Raw genomic sequence first — 13,327 nt, 5'->3', positions numbered from 1 at the left:
ATTGTTCACTGTAAGTCAACAGTTACGGACAGCTGAAATTCGGAAATCAAATAATGCAACTTTTTCTTGTGCCCAGTGAATAGTAAATGAATAAGGGGTTTGTAAGAACTCCAAACAATCCCTTTCAAGGCTTGCACGTATCTAGGGAAGGCCTCAGTTTCCGGTTTAGGTACTGGAAAAAGAGCCAGAGGGCTCTGGAGTGCCTGCAGCTCTGCAGCCAGCGCACAGGTCAGGCAGTGCGGTGCGGGGCGTGCAGGAGGTACCCGGCCTGCCTGGCGGCCCAGCCCGGCGTCACCGCGGTCAGACCAGTCCGACAGCTTCGCCCCCCCACACCCCAACCCTGGCCCGGTCTCAGCCCGCCCCTCCCCGCCCTGCGCCGCCACCAGCCCGCCAGCCTGCAGTCCCGGAAACCGAGTCCCTCCTGTGAGCGCCCGGAGCTGGACTGGCCCAGCCCCCCGCGCAGCCGAGGCCCCACAGCTCTCGCTGCCCACGGCTGGCGCCTGGGCGCGGGGCCATGGGGCGCCCGGGCCGGCGGGAGGCCGGAGTAGGAGCCCGGCGGGAAATGGGTAAGGGATCCTGGGGAGGCCTGGGCCGGGCGGAGGCACCCCCCGCCGTCGCCGCCCTCAACAGTGACTGTGTGCCACGCACCGGTCTCGCCAAGCCGGTGAGCACCTGCGGAGCGGCTGTCGCTGAGGGTAAGGGTCCCTGGAGCCGGAAAGAGGGTTGAGAGCGAGCAGGGGACCCTGAGAATCCAGCCTAACCAAGTGGCGGAGACTGGGACAGCAAGGGGACACTTTCTCCACTGAAAGAATCAGCCTGGGCTCTCTCGCTGTGGGCTACTCCAGTTGCGCTGCTGGATCCTGGCTCCAAGCCCCGCTGGCGAGCAGGAGGAGCCCTTAAAGACCCAAGTGTCAGAATCAGGCCACACTGAGGGCTTTGCTCCTAATCGCTCATGGCCCTGTGCCTCAGTGGTTTCTGGTGCTCATGACCAGGCCAGGCTGGCCCCTGCTGACCCCTGCTTGGTGGGAGCTGCCCCCCAGGAGTGCACTGGGCTAGAGGACCAGGCATCTCTTCCCTATCCCCTTGGGTGCTGGCCCTTCTCCTAGGTGTGTCTAGCAAGAAAGTATCAGAGATTTCTGGGAAGGTAAACAGTGTCTGCTCAGCTGACAAACTCATATCCCTCTAGGATTTCTTTCTGTCTCTAGAATTGTCTAGCTCATCTTTTCCGTAGGATGATGGAGGTAAGAATGTCAGTTCTTTGCTGGATTTTTCCATGCTGCAGGATGGACTTGCTGCTCTGGTCAATGCGCTCGCCAGACCTCTGTGTCCACGGTCTGCATGTCTAGGTTAGGGGACAGTATCAAAGTAAGACTGGGCAAGGTAAGCCCCACCTGCCCTTGAATCTCAGGCTTGGCGCCTCCTGAGCCCAGAGCTGATTGAATGTAATTAGCAACTAATTGGATGTCCATGAGACTCTCCACATAAAGAACACACCAGGGTCAGGTTTAGACAGTGTGTAGCGCCAAATGATTCATTCTTTTCTTCCAGACATGATATTTCCTGTATGTGAAGCATGTAAAGAAGATACATTCATTCATTCATTCATCTAGCAGGTATTTACTGAGTGCCAACTAGGAATCAGGCATGTAGGCACTGCGAATACTACTGCTCTTATTTGCATATGGGTTGGAGAGAGAAAATAAGCAAGTAAGCAGCTGAATGACATCATTTCGGAGAGCAATAAATGCTGAAAAAACAACACTGAAAAATTTCCAATAAGAAGGATATGGGGCATGACATTGAAACGTATAAGAGGATTTGGGCCTTAGCTAGAAAGTACAGCAAACAGACTTTCTAAATTAGATGGAAAAATGGTCCCATGTTCAGGTCCTCAAAATCTAGGGACACAGGATGAGGTGCCCTCTGTTCCTATGAGCAGGGAGTTATAAGCTGCCTATAAGAGATCAGTGAGAAAGGGACTAGTGGTGAGTAGCTCCTCTCTAAGAGTACGTTTCTTATTGGGAAGCTTAAATCTAAGACAGAGATTACGATTCCCAGAAAACATGGTCTATTGACTCACTCACTCATTTGTATAGTTATTCAACAAATATTTATTGAGGGCCTGTATGTTCCAGGCACTATTCCAGGTTTTAAGGATACATCAGTAAACAAGACAATCCTTCGTCTCATAGAGCTTATTTCTTGTGAGAGAAACACAATAAACAACATAGCAATTTTAATGTGGTGTCTGATGAAGGGAGTGAAGAAAAGCAAAGCAGCTTAAGGGGTTAAAGTTGATAGGGGCTGTTGTGTCCAACAGAGTAGTCAGGACAGGCTGTGCTGAGATGAAATTCGAGCAGAGACCTGAATGAATGTGGGACATAGCCGTGTGACTACCTGGGGGAAGAACATTCCAGGCAGAGGGAACAGCAAGTGCAAAGGCCCTGAAGCCAGAGCGAGGCATGAAAATGCTGGGCATGCTGGATGAACAGGGAGGAGGTCAGTGTGGCTCTGGGGTGGGGAGCAGGCGTCTCAGAGACTCGTCTTAAAGGAGACCGGGGTAGGGCTCAGCCTTGACCAAAGGCACCCAGGAAAGCAGGTGGTGCCCCGCATTGCTGTGGCAGGAAGATTTACAATCGCCAACTTGTGGATAGGACTGGTGGTTTATGCCAAGTAGGGCAAGAGGTGATCGACAGAGATGGAGAGCATGTCTTTTGGGGGGAGAGGTATCATTTGCTTTTCTTACTCACACCCTGTGTCCTTCAAAACATTACGGGCAGCCTGACTAACATGGTGAAATCCCGTCTCTGCTAAAAATACAAAAATTAGCCAGGAGTGGTGGCGCTTTCCTGTAATCCCAGCTACTCTGGAGACTGAGGCATGAGAATCGCTTGAACCCAGGAGGCAGAAGTTGCAGTGAGCAGAGATTCTGCCACTGCACTCCTGCCTGGACAACAGAGTGAGACCCTGCCTCAAAAATAAAATAAAATAAAATAATAAAAATAACATTATGGGGCCACACAGCAAGAATTATAGTGGGCAGCAGACCCTGAGGTTTTCAGATTTAGTATTAGGTTGGTGCAAAAGCAACTGTGACGTTTGCCATTACTTTTAATGGCAAAAACCACAATAGCTTTTGCACCAACCTAATAAATGCCCAGGGAATGGAAGATGAGAAAAAACCTGCCTTCTGGGAAAATTCCAATAACCTATTTTTTTTCATCCTTAAAACTATTATATGATCTCATTAGCAGGTTTTTCTTAAAAAACAAACCAGCCCAAGAGCATATAAATCATTAGCATTTATTGAACACATACTATATGCCAGACCCTCCTTTGGGTAACTTCTGTGCAGTAACACAAATAATTCTCCCAGTAAGTCTATGCAGTTTATACTATTTTGATCCCACTTCACAGATGAGAAAACGGAGGCCCAGAGAGAGTAAGAAAGTTGGCCAAGGTTACATGGGTAGTAAGTGAAGAATCAGAATTTGCCATCAGGCAGTGCCATTTTTGAACCAAGCGCTCTCACACTATGCTGTAACAATGTCAGAGAGCCACCTTGGGCCCAAATTTTGGAGAGATTCTGTCCACCAAATGGACTTCTGCCTGCCCTAACTTTTGGAGAAGCTCCTAGTTGGCAAATGAAATTGGTCCCTTCATAAAATAGTCGTGGCCAACCGGGCGCAGTAGCTCCCGCCTGTAATCCCAGCACTTTGGGAGGCCGAGGTTGGCAGATGACTCAAGATTAGGAATTCAAGACCAACCTGGCCAACATGGCGAAACCCCATCTCTACTTAAAAAAAAAAAAAAAAGAAAAGAAAAAGAAAAAGAAAAGAAAGAAAGAAAAATACAAAACTTAGCCAGGCATGATGGCTCGCGCCTGTATTCCCAGCTACTTGGGAGGCTGAGGCATGAGAATCACTTGAACCCCGAAGGCGGAGGTTGCAGTGAGCCGAGATTGTGCCACTGTTTCCCAGCCTGGGTGACAGAGCGAGACTCTGTCTCAAAAAGAAACAATAAATAAAATGAAAATAAAATAAAATAGTTGTGGCCATGAGATACATTCCACAAATACTGGTCTCAGGTAATGGTGAGGACGCAGGTGCAGGGTGAGGACTACATAGGGTGCGGTAGGTCAGTGGGTCAGATCCAGTTAGCGGGGGCTCAGCCTTGTGCCCAGGATGCTAAAGCAGGAGGATGGCATAAGACCAGGAGGGCAGGTTTTGTCCACAGTGCGTGACAACAGATGGTTAGAGAGAAGACAGCTGCTGGGTTTGAGCACATTCTACTTCTCTCCTTCTTCTAAAAAGATGTTTTTAAGATAGTGCTGGCCGCGTGCAGTGGCTCACACCTGTAATCCCAGCACTTTGGGAGGCCAAGGCAGGCGGATCAACTGAGGTCGAGAGTTCAAGACCAGCCTGACCAACATGGAGAAACCCTGTCTCTACCAAAAATACAAAATTAGCCAGGTGTGGTGACACGTGCCTGTAATCCCAGCTACTCGAGAGGCTGAGGCAGGAGAATTGCTTGAACCCGGGAGGCGGAGGTTGCGGTGAGCCGAGATTGCGCCATTGCACTCCATCCAGCCTGAGCAACAAGGGTGAAACTCCGTCTCAAAAAAAAAAAAAAAAAAAAAAAAAAAAGATAGAACTTACACAAGTTAAATACTCTTTAAAAATATTTTTAAAGGCAATATTTACATGTATTCAAAAATCTTTTTAAAATATTAATGCAAACAGCCGTTAAGGTACACAGTGAAAAATCTCTTTCCCTTTCCTGCCCTGTCATCCCCAATTCTCCTCGGAGGCGATTTCTTGAGGATACTTTCAGAGCGACATATTCTATTTGTAAACAAGCATTTATGTATATATACCTTTCCTGTCTTCTTTTTTTAAAACATAAATAGTAGGAAATAATACTAGGTATACACTTCTTTTATTTTATATACTTAACAATCATTCTGCTTCAAGACATATAGACAGGTTTCATTTTTCTTTTTTTTTTTTTTTTGAGATGCAGTCTCGCTCTGTCGCCAGGCTGGAGTGCAGGGGCATGATCTCGGCTCACTGCAACCTCCGCCTCCCAGGTCAAGTGATTCTTCTGCCTCAGCCTCCTGAGTAGCTGAGACTACAGGTGTGCACTACCACAACCAGCTAATTTTTGTAGTTTTAGTAGAGATGGGGTTTCACCATGTTGGCCATGATGGTCTCGATCTCTTGACTTTGTGATCCACCCACCTCGGTCTTCCAAAGTGCTGGGATTACAGGCATGAGCCACCACGCCCGGCTTTTTTTTTTTTTTTTTTTTTTTGAAACAAGATCTCACTCTGTCACCCAGGCCAGAGTGCAGTGGTGCAGTCATGGCTCACTGCAGCCCAACCTCCTGGGCTCAAGCAATCCTTCAGCCTCAGTGCCCTGCCCCGCCCAACCCCTGCCCAGTAGCTGGGACCACAGGCAGGCGCCACCACGCCAGGCTAAATTTTGTAATTTTTGTAGAGATGGGAGTGTCACCATGTTGCCCAGGCTGGTCTCAAACTGCTAGCCTCAAGCAATCCTCCCACCTTGGCCAGCCTCCCAAAGTGCTGGGATTACAGTCGTGAGCCACCACACCCCGCCTTCATCCTTTTTAAGTACATGTATGATACTGTATCTCATTGAATAGGCTACCGTATTTATCTAGTCAGTGCACTGTGGGTTTACAAGCTGTTTCCCCCATTTCTGTTTGCCGTGATGGACAATAACACATTAAGCGTACCTGTACCTATATAATCTCGGTTCTGCGACTGTTTCAGCAGGAGGAATTAATAAATGTGGTTTAAAAGTTACTGGCAGCCTGCCTTCCAAAGGCATGCATGTCTTTGTACTTAGGAGTGTGCCGCTTTCCCCTCGGCTCCACCAACTTGATGTATCTTCAACTTTTTGCCCTTGCCAATTTGACAGATGAAGAAAATGCCGTCATGCTATAGTTTTAGTAGGTCTTTCTTTCTAGTGAGTGGTGTTACAGGACTTACAAGCTATTTGTATTTCTGTGGACTGTTCACATACTTGGCGTATGTTTTCAATTGGATTTTCATTGTTGTTGTTGAATTATCATTTCCTCTTCATCCCTCATTCCTAGTCCCAGTGGTTTCCCCTCACACTTACCCTCTAACCCTACCCTCATGAGCAGCAGCTACTCTGACGTATTTATGATAGGTTTAGATGTATTAGATCTGGATGTATTTTAGAAAGGTATATGATGTTGATTTATATATGCATGTATTTTTAACCCTACATAAATTGCACTATGGGGCTGGGCACAGTGGCTTATGCCTGTAATCCCAGCCTTTTGGGATGCTAAGGTGGGAGGATTGCCTGAGGCCAGGAGTTCAAGACTAACCTGGGCAACATAGCAAGACTCTTCTCTACAAAAAGAAAAAGGTAATAATAAACAAAAATTAGCCAGGTGTGGTGGTGCACTCCTATAGTCCTAGCTACTTGGGAGGCTGAGGCTGGAGGATCACTTGAGCCCAGAAGTTTGAGACTGCAGTGAGTTACGATAGCATCACTGTACTAGAGCCTCAGCAACAGAATGAGACCCCATCTTTATGGGGTCACAATTGCTTCACCCTATAAATCATTATATTTTTCTTTCTTTTTAAAACCAGCACTTTTTTTTTTTCTTTGAGACAGAGTCTCACTCTGTCAACAATCTTGGCTCATTGCATCCCCTGCCTCGTGGGTTCAAGTGAGCACGCTTGGCTAATCTTTGTACTTTTAGTAGAGATGGGGTTTCACCATGTTGGCCAGGCTGATCTCAAACTCCTGACCTCAAGTGATTCACCTGCCTCGGCCCCTCAAAGTGCAGAGATTACAGGTGTGAGCCACCACCCCTGGCTAACCAGCACTATGTTTTTCTTTTTTTTTTTTTTTTTTTTTTTGAGAGGGAGTCTTACTCTGTCTCCCAGGCTGGAGTGCAGTGGTGTGATCTCGGCTCACTGCAACCTCTGCCCCCCAGGTTCAAGCGATTCTCCTGCCTCGGTCACCCCAGTAGCTATGACTACAGGTGCCTGCCACCGTGCCTGGCTAATTGTTGTATTTTAGTAGAGATGGGGTTTCACCATCTTGGTCAAGCTGGTCTTGAACGCCTGACCTCATGATCCACCCTCCTTGGCCTCACGAAATGTTGGGATTATAGGCATAAGCTACCGCACCCAGCCACCAGCACTATTTTTTAAAAGATCTATTTGACTGCAGTGTGTACTCTTGGTTTGTTGCTTCTGATTGCTGCATTGTACTCTGTAGCTGGAGTTACGGAATTATTGTAATAGTCAATTCCTATTGGATTGGTCTGAAAGATTGTAAGGAGAATTGGCATTATGGGGTGAGCCTCAAAGGATGAAGAGGACTGGGGAAGGAATTGAGAGCTGTCCGAGAGGATGTGTGAACATGCCAAGAACATTGAGGGAAGAACTCATTGCCTGCTGGGGCCACAGGTCAGGGTGTGCCAGTGCGTGGTCCTAGGAGAGGCTGGAGAGGTCTCAGACAACAGTGTTGGTCATTCCTTAAAGCAATGCAAGAAAGAGGCAGTTGGGGGCTTTGTTGGGAAATCGGGGAGGAGGGTACCAGGTAAAGATTTTCTAGGGCAGGAGTGATCTCCCAGTGGAGAATTAGGCAGGCAGTTGCTGCAGTTCTCCAGGAAAGCAAGGAGGCGCTCTGTGAGGGGGTGGAGCCCAGGGACCCGCAGGGGAGGAGGATCCAGCAGGACTGGGGACCAAAGCCATGAGGGGAGAGGGGCCTGGGCTGGTGCCAAGGTTGCTAACTTGGGAAGCTGGTGGATGTGATGCCTGTCTAGACAGGTCCTGGGAGGCGCAGGCATGGGCATGGGATGGGAAGGATGCTTACGGGCATGTGAGCAGGCTGTGAAGTCTGATGCTCTGCTGTACATCCAGCTAGAAGATTCCTGCTGGTAATTAAGATGCTAGGCTAGAGAGGGAATTGAGAACCTTTAGTGAGTAGGTGGGAGGTTAACATGTGGGACTGGGTGAGGTCCTCGCAGAAGAATGTGAGGGCGAGAGATGCCCAACCAGAACAGAGCATGGGGCAGGTTTACAGGGAGGAGCTGATGGACAGCGTGAGCCAGGCAAGAACACATGGTGACCTTTTGAACTCTGCCCTTTTCTGGCTTGACAACCTCTGGAAATGATCCTCTTGGCATGGACTCCGTGCTGCTGTGGAGCCTGGGCAGGGGAGGGATGGGAGGTGGGTATATACAACAAGGCCCAACGAGTGGACTCTGCCTTTTTGGAGCTCTCAGTTCTGCCTTGGAGGATGCATAGATGTATTGAGTCAGAGAGGAGGGAAGTGGCCCCAGGAAGCTTAGATGTGCAGGCTGTCCTCTGGGGGTATGAGCTCCGAGGCCCCAGTGCTCTTCCTGCTAGGAGCTGCCAAACCAGCCGTCTCTTTCGTCTTCTGAAGATGACGGTGGACAGAGCGTGCGTCAGCCCTTGCTGCTGCAGAGGGCGCTGCGAAGCTCACGGCTTTGTTACTATGGGCAGGGTTAAGCGTGAGCCTCCCCAGGGGAATACGTGACCCTTTACAAGGCCCAGGAAATGTCCTGCTCTGAGTTTGTCTTCCTCCTTCACTTTGTGAGAGCACACCTGTTCTCTGTTTAATGCTAGAGCTTTGCTTTTCTGCAACTCATACCCGCTTGAATTCCTATTCAGTGATTGGTGGCCAATCAGGGCTAATGAGCATTACAAGGAAGACTTTCAGCTCTTTCTCCAAAGGAGAACATGCTGCAAAGGTCAGCTCCAGCTGCAGAAAGAGTCTGCTCATTTACATATCCCTATTATAATTTTTGAGATGAGAGTTTTGATATTTAATTATATTATTAAATAATACTTAGTATTTTTCTTTGAATACATATACTTAACAACATAAAGTAGATGTTTTCTACTTTAGCGTTTTCCTAAATCACAGGTTTGCTACACTATATCCTATTCTACTGCATATTCGAATAAATGATTAGCTATTAATGTTCAGTATGTGTACCACATATCCACGTAGGCAAACACAGCCTCAGATTTGTGGGTTCATGGAGAAGGTAATCTTGGGGTAGGTGCTTTACCTTAATACTAGGTAGGGGAGGAAATAACCCTTTTCCTCTTCCTTCTTAGGTTTAGGGACTGAGACCTGCAAATTAAACTGACAAAAGCCAGATTAACAGAAGAAAAAGGTTTTATTCATATGTACATGGGAGCCAACAAAAGTAGTAGCTGGCTTGTTAGATAGTTAAAGTTCAAGGCCATGTACCTAACTCAGTAGGGGAAAGGGAGGGGCAGAAACAGTGACTTTATTATTTTTGCTGATGACAGACATAAAGTATATTTATTTTTAAAAATTGAATACATATGAAACAAGCATGAAGAAATTGAAATCATGTATACTGTTGTCAGGCACAGATAGCTACTGTCAATCAATGCTTTGATGTTTTATTGCCTAAATACACAAACACAAACAAGTTTTTTTTAAAAATTGGGACCATAGGCCAGGCGCAGTGGCTCACATCTGTAATTCTAGCACTTTGGGAGGCCGAGGCAGGTGGATCACCTGAGGTCAGGAGTTCGAGACCAGCCTGACCAATATGGTGAAACCCTGTCTCTACTAAAAATGAAAAAAAATAGTCGAGCGTGGTGGCGTGCACCTGTAGTCCCAGCTACTTGGGAGGCTGAGGCAGGAGAATTGCTTGAACCTGGGAGGCAGAAGTTGCAGTGAACCGAGATAGCGCCACTGCACTCTAGGCTGGGCGACAGATCAACACTCCATCTCAAACAAACAAACAAACAAAACAAACAAACAAAAAACTTGGGACCATAGTGAAATTATAAATAGTTTTCTTATTTAACAAAATTCTGTGAGCATCTTTCCATTTCATTAGATACTCTTTAAAAAGAAGATGGCTAAAGGTTGCCTAGGTTCACCATATGGCTATATGGCTACCCAGCAATCTATTCATTTATCTCATTCCCTATTGTGGATATTGAGGCTGTGAGCATTTTTGCCATTATAAGTAACTGCATGCACATGTGTTTCAGCAGATGTTTTGTGGGTGCCTTCTGGTGCTGAGGGGGCTGGGGAGAGAGGGTGAATAACCACAGTGCGCAACTCACTGCTCACGTGGAAAGGACAGGCCCACAACATGGGCTTATCTAAAAAACAAAGAGCTGGGAAAGAGCCCAGGAGAAGGACCTTGAGAGTGTCTGAGGCGAGCTTTTGTGTTGGGGCAGAGGAGAGCCAGGGAGCTGTGACCTGGGTGGCCCCGTCCCTGGCCATCTGTCCACAGACACTGGGTGTGCTTCATTTGGCCACGGGTGGTTAGGGACAGCCTCCCAAGGTCACTGCATGGGTACGGGATTGGGCAAGCAAGTGCGGAGACGGAGGCTTGTCATTCACTTTTGTAATCACTTCCTGCCCTTCTCCAGAGCACCCAGGGCAGCACCAGCGCACACATGCGCTCAGAGGTTGGTGATGTCAGCACCGGGCTGGGCTGTTCTCCCTTTCCTCTTTTCCCTGCCTCTAGGAGACTTCTCCCTCCCACTCTAAGGTCACAGGCGGCAAGGAGAGGCACCTTTGGCCCCTGCCACGTGCCCAGTCATTGGAAGCCCCGGCCCAGCCCTACCTCCCTGCTCTGATCCTGGGAGCCCACAGTCGAGCTGGCCAGGGGGACTGTAAACATCTTACCGGGCAGAGGAATGAATGGGGAGGCAGGCGTTTTGTCTGCCCTTCTCCAGGGCCGAGGCTTGTGGAGGTCAGAGAGCTGGGAGGGAACAGGGCCTTTTCTGGAGAAAGGAGCATGCGGCCACCTCAGTCTCAGCCTTCTCTAAAGCATAGGACTTTTATGGACACTAGTTTGGAGCCCATTTGGATGCTTCAGTCCTGCTGTCTCACCCTGCCCCAGGACAGTATTTCAGCTCCATTAGCACAAAGGTTTTCGTGAACTTCCAGTTGGGAGACGTGAGTCAGGCTTACCCTGTCCAGCTCTGCTCGTTTGGGAAGAAGACCTGCTCCCCACCTGGGTTTTCATTTCTGCAGCATGCAGTGGTAACGGGGTACAGCCAAAAGTGCATTTGGAGGTTCCACAGGCCTAAGTCCAATCCCAGCCTTACCATTTCCTGCCTGTGCAAGCTCAAGTGGCAGCTGACCCTCTGTCTCCTCATCTGTTCTGTAGCACGGAGATAATAAAGCCCCTCACCCTGATCCCAGCCCCCCAGGAACTAGAGATGATGCGTGGAGAGGGCCTGGTTAGTGTCAAGACACTGGGGTCCTCAGGAAAGGGTCCTGGGCTTTATGTCAGGTGCCATTTCCTTCATTGGTGGCCTCTCTCCTCTCTCCCCTCTGCCTCCCAGAAGGGGCTGACTATGTGCTGAGATCCCCAGGGCCCCTCTCCTGGAAGGTGGGCTCCACTCGCTGGTCTGTGCTCAGTGTGGAGAAGCCGTCTGTGCTGAGTAGCTGCTTCTGCAGGCAAACAGGAAGCAGCTTACCTTGAGGGAGGCAGCAGAGTTGCCTGGCTGTGCTGTGTGTCTGCTGTGTTGTATGTCCTCTGTGCCGTGGGGAGGAGGACAGGCTGGGAAGGGAACTCCCAACACACACACACACACACACACACACACACACACACACACACACACACACAATATGCAAGACCCACTGCGTGGAAGGAACAGGGAGAGGCAGGTCCCATTCCCCTTAGTACAGTCTTGAAGAGAGGCTGAGCAACCTTTATTCATTTATCAAATGGCTGTGGAGCAAGTGTGAGCCAGGCACTCTGCTGTAAAGCACATGGGCCAGTCCTTGCCCTGAAGAAGTCAAGGGGAGGGTGGGAACCCATAACTAAGCCGAGGGGCAGGGCCTGGACTTGGGGAAGGGGGAAGATCACTGGTGCCTCCCTTTCAGCTTCAGGAAGCCATGGATTACCAGGAAATCTGGACTGGAGTGGGCAGAGCCCCGACTTGAGGAGGTGACACTTCACCTCTTGGTCTCCTGGCTTCTGCTTTCTGCATCTGCTGCCAACCCCACTTGTCCATAACCTCTAGCCATGTACAATATAGATCACTTTCGCTTCTAATCTTCCTGCACTTTTCAGCAGCAGTCAACCAAGCCAACCACTTCCTCCGTCTGAAGTAACCACCTCTTGTATTCTGTGAGAACATGGCTCTCCCCTTGCTTCTCTCACCTTCGCAACAGTCCCTTTTCAGTCTCCTTTGCAGACTTGTACCCTCCCATCCGGGTAGGCACGACCTTCCCTCTCCCAGCTCAGATGGACTCCAGGTGCGTTTTTCAGTTGCCTACTTGAAATATCTCACAGGTAGTTCAAATCCAATATTTAAAACTTAAACTCTGGGCCGGGCGCGGTAGCTCAGGCCTGTAATCCCAGCACTTTGGGAGCCCGAGGTGGGCAGATCACCTGAGGTCGGGAGTTCAAGGCCAGCCTGACCAACCAACATGGAGAAACCCCATCTCTACTAAAAATACAAAATGCGTGGTGGCGCATGCCTGTAATCCCAGTTACTCAGGAGGTTGAGGCAGGAGAATTGCTTGAACCTGGGAGGCGGAGGTTGTGGTGAGCTGAGATAGCACCATTGCATTTCAACCTGGGCAACAAGAGCGAAACTCCATCTCAAAATAAATAAATAAATAAATAAATAAATAAATAAATAAATAAAAGTTAAACTCTGGATTTTCTCCCCTGAGCCTCATCTCCTAGTTCTTTCCTATTTCAGCAAATGCCATTATTACTACCCATCTGGTTGCTTAAGTCAGTAATCTGGAAGTTGCCCATGACTTCCCCTCCCATCTTGACCCCTCGAATATAATGAAGCAGCAGGTTCTATAATCATATGTATTCCCAGCCCTATGCCTCCCTTCTCTCCTATGACTGTCCCAGCCAAGCAACTGTCCCCTGTCACCTGGACTCTCCCAGAGCCTCCTAACTGGTCTCCTTGAACTTACATAGCCTCTACCATCTCTTCTCCATACAGCAGACAGATCCATCTGTTCTCCATATAGCAGATGGACGATCTTAAAAGTAAATACACAAATACTCTTTGACCTGTCATTTCTCTGCTTTAAAAATGCACCCTGGGGGTTGGGCGTGGTGGCTCACGCCTGTAATCTCAGCACTTTGGGAGGCCAAGGTGGGCAGATTACCTGAGGGCAGGAGTTCCAGACCCAGCCTGGCCAACATGGCGAAACCCCAGCTCTACTAAAAATGCAAAAACGAGCTGGGTGTGGTGGCACACATTAGTAATCCCAGCTACTCGGGAGGCTGAGGCAGTAGAATCACT

The 13,327-nt window shown here is 48.7% G+C and overlaps 1 protein-coding gene across 2 annotated transcripts in view; it reads left to right on the top strand.

Moving 5' to 3' along the window:
- Positions 1–291: 291 nt before the first annotated feature.
- Positions 292–13,327, top strand: part of PSD4 (pleckstrin and Sec7 domain containing 4) — a 46,097-nt gene continuing 33,061 nt past the window's right edge. The window contains exon 1 of one of the 2 annotated variants that reach the window (XM_037994311.2): positions 292–566. The gene's annotated coding sequence lies outside the window, so the exon portion shown is untranslated. The other variant, XM_037994312.2, reaches the window with a different exon arrangement.

This window comes from Chlorocebus sabaeus, chromosome 14 (genome assembly GCF_047675955.1).
Source record: "Chlorocebus sabaeus isolate Y175 chromosome 14, mChlSab1.0.hap1, whole genome shotgun sequence".
Lineage (NCBI taxonomy): Eukaryota > Metazoa > Chordata > Mammalia > Primates > Cercopithecidae > Chlorocebus > Chlorocebus sabaeus.
Note: the sequence above shows the minus strand (reverse complement) of the source record. Positions and strands in the feature narration are given on the sequence as shown.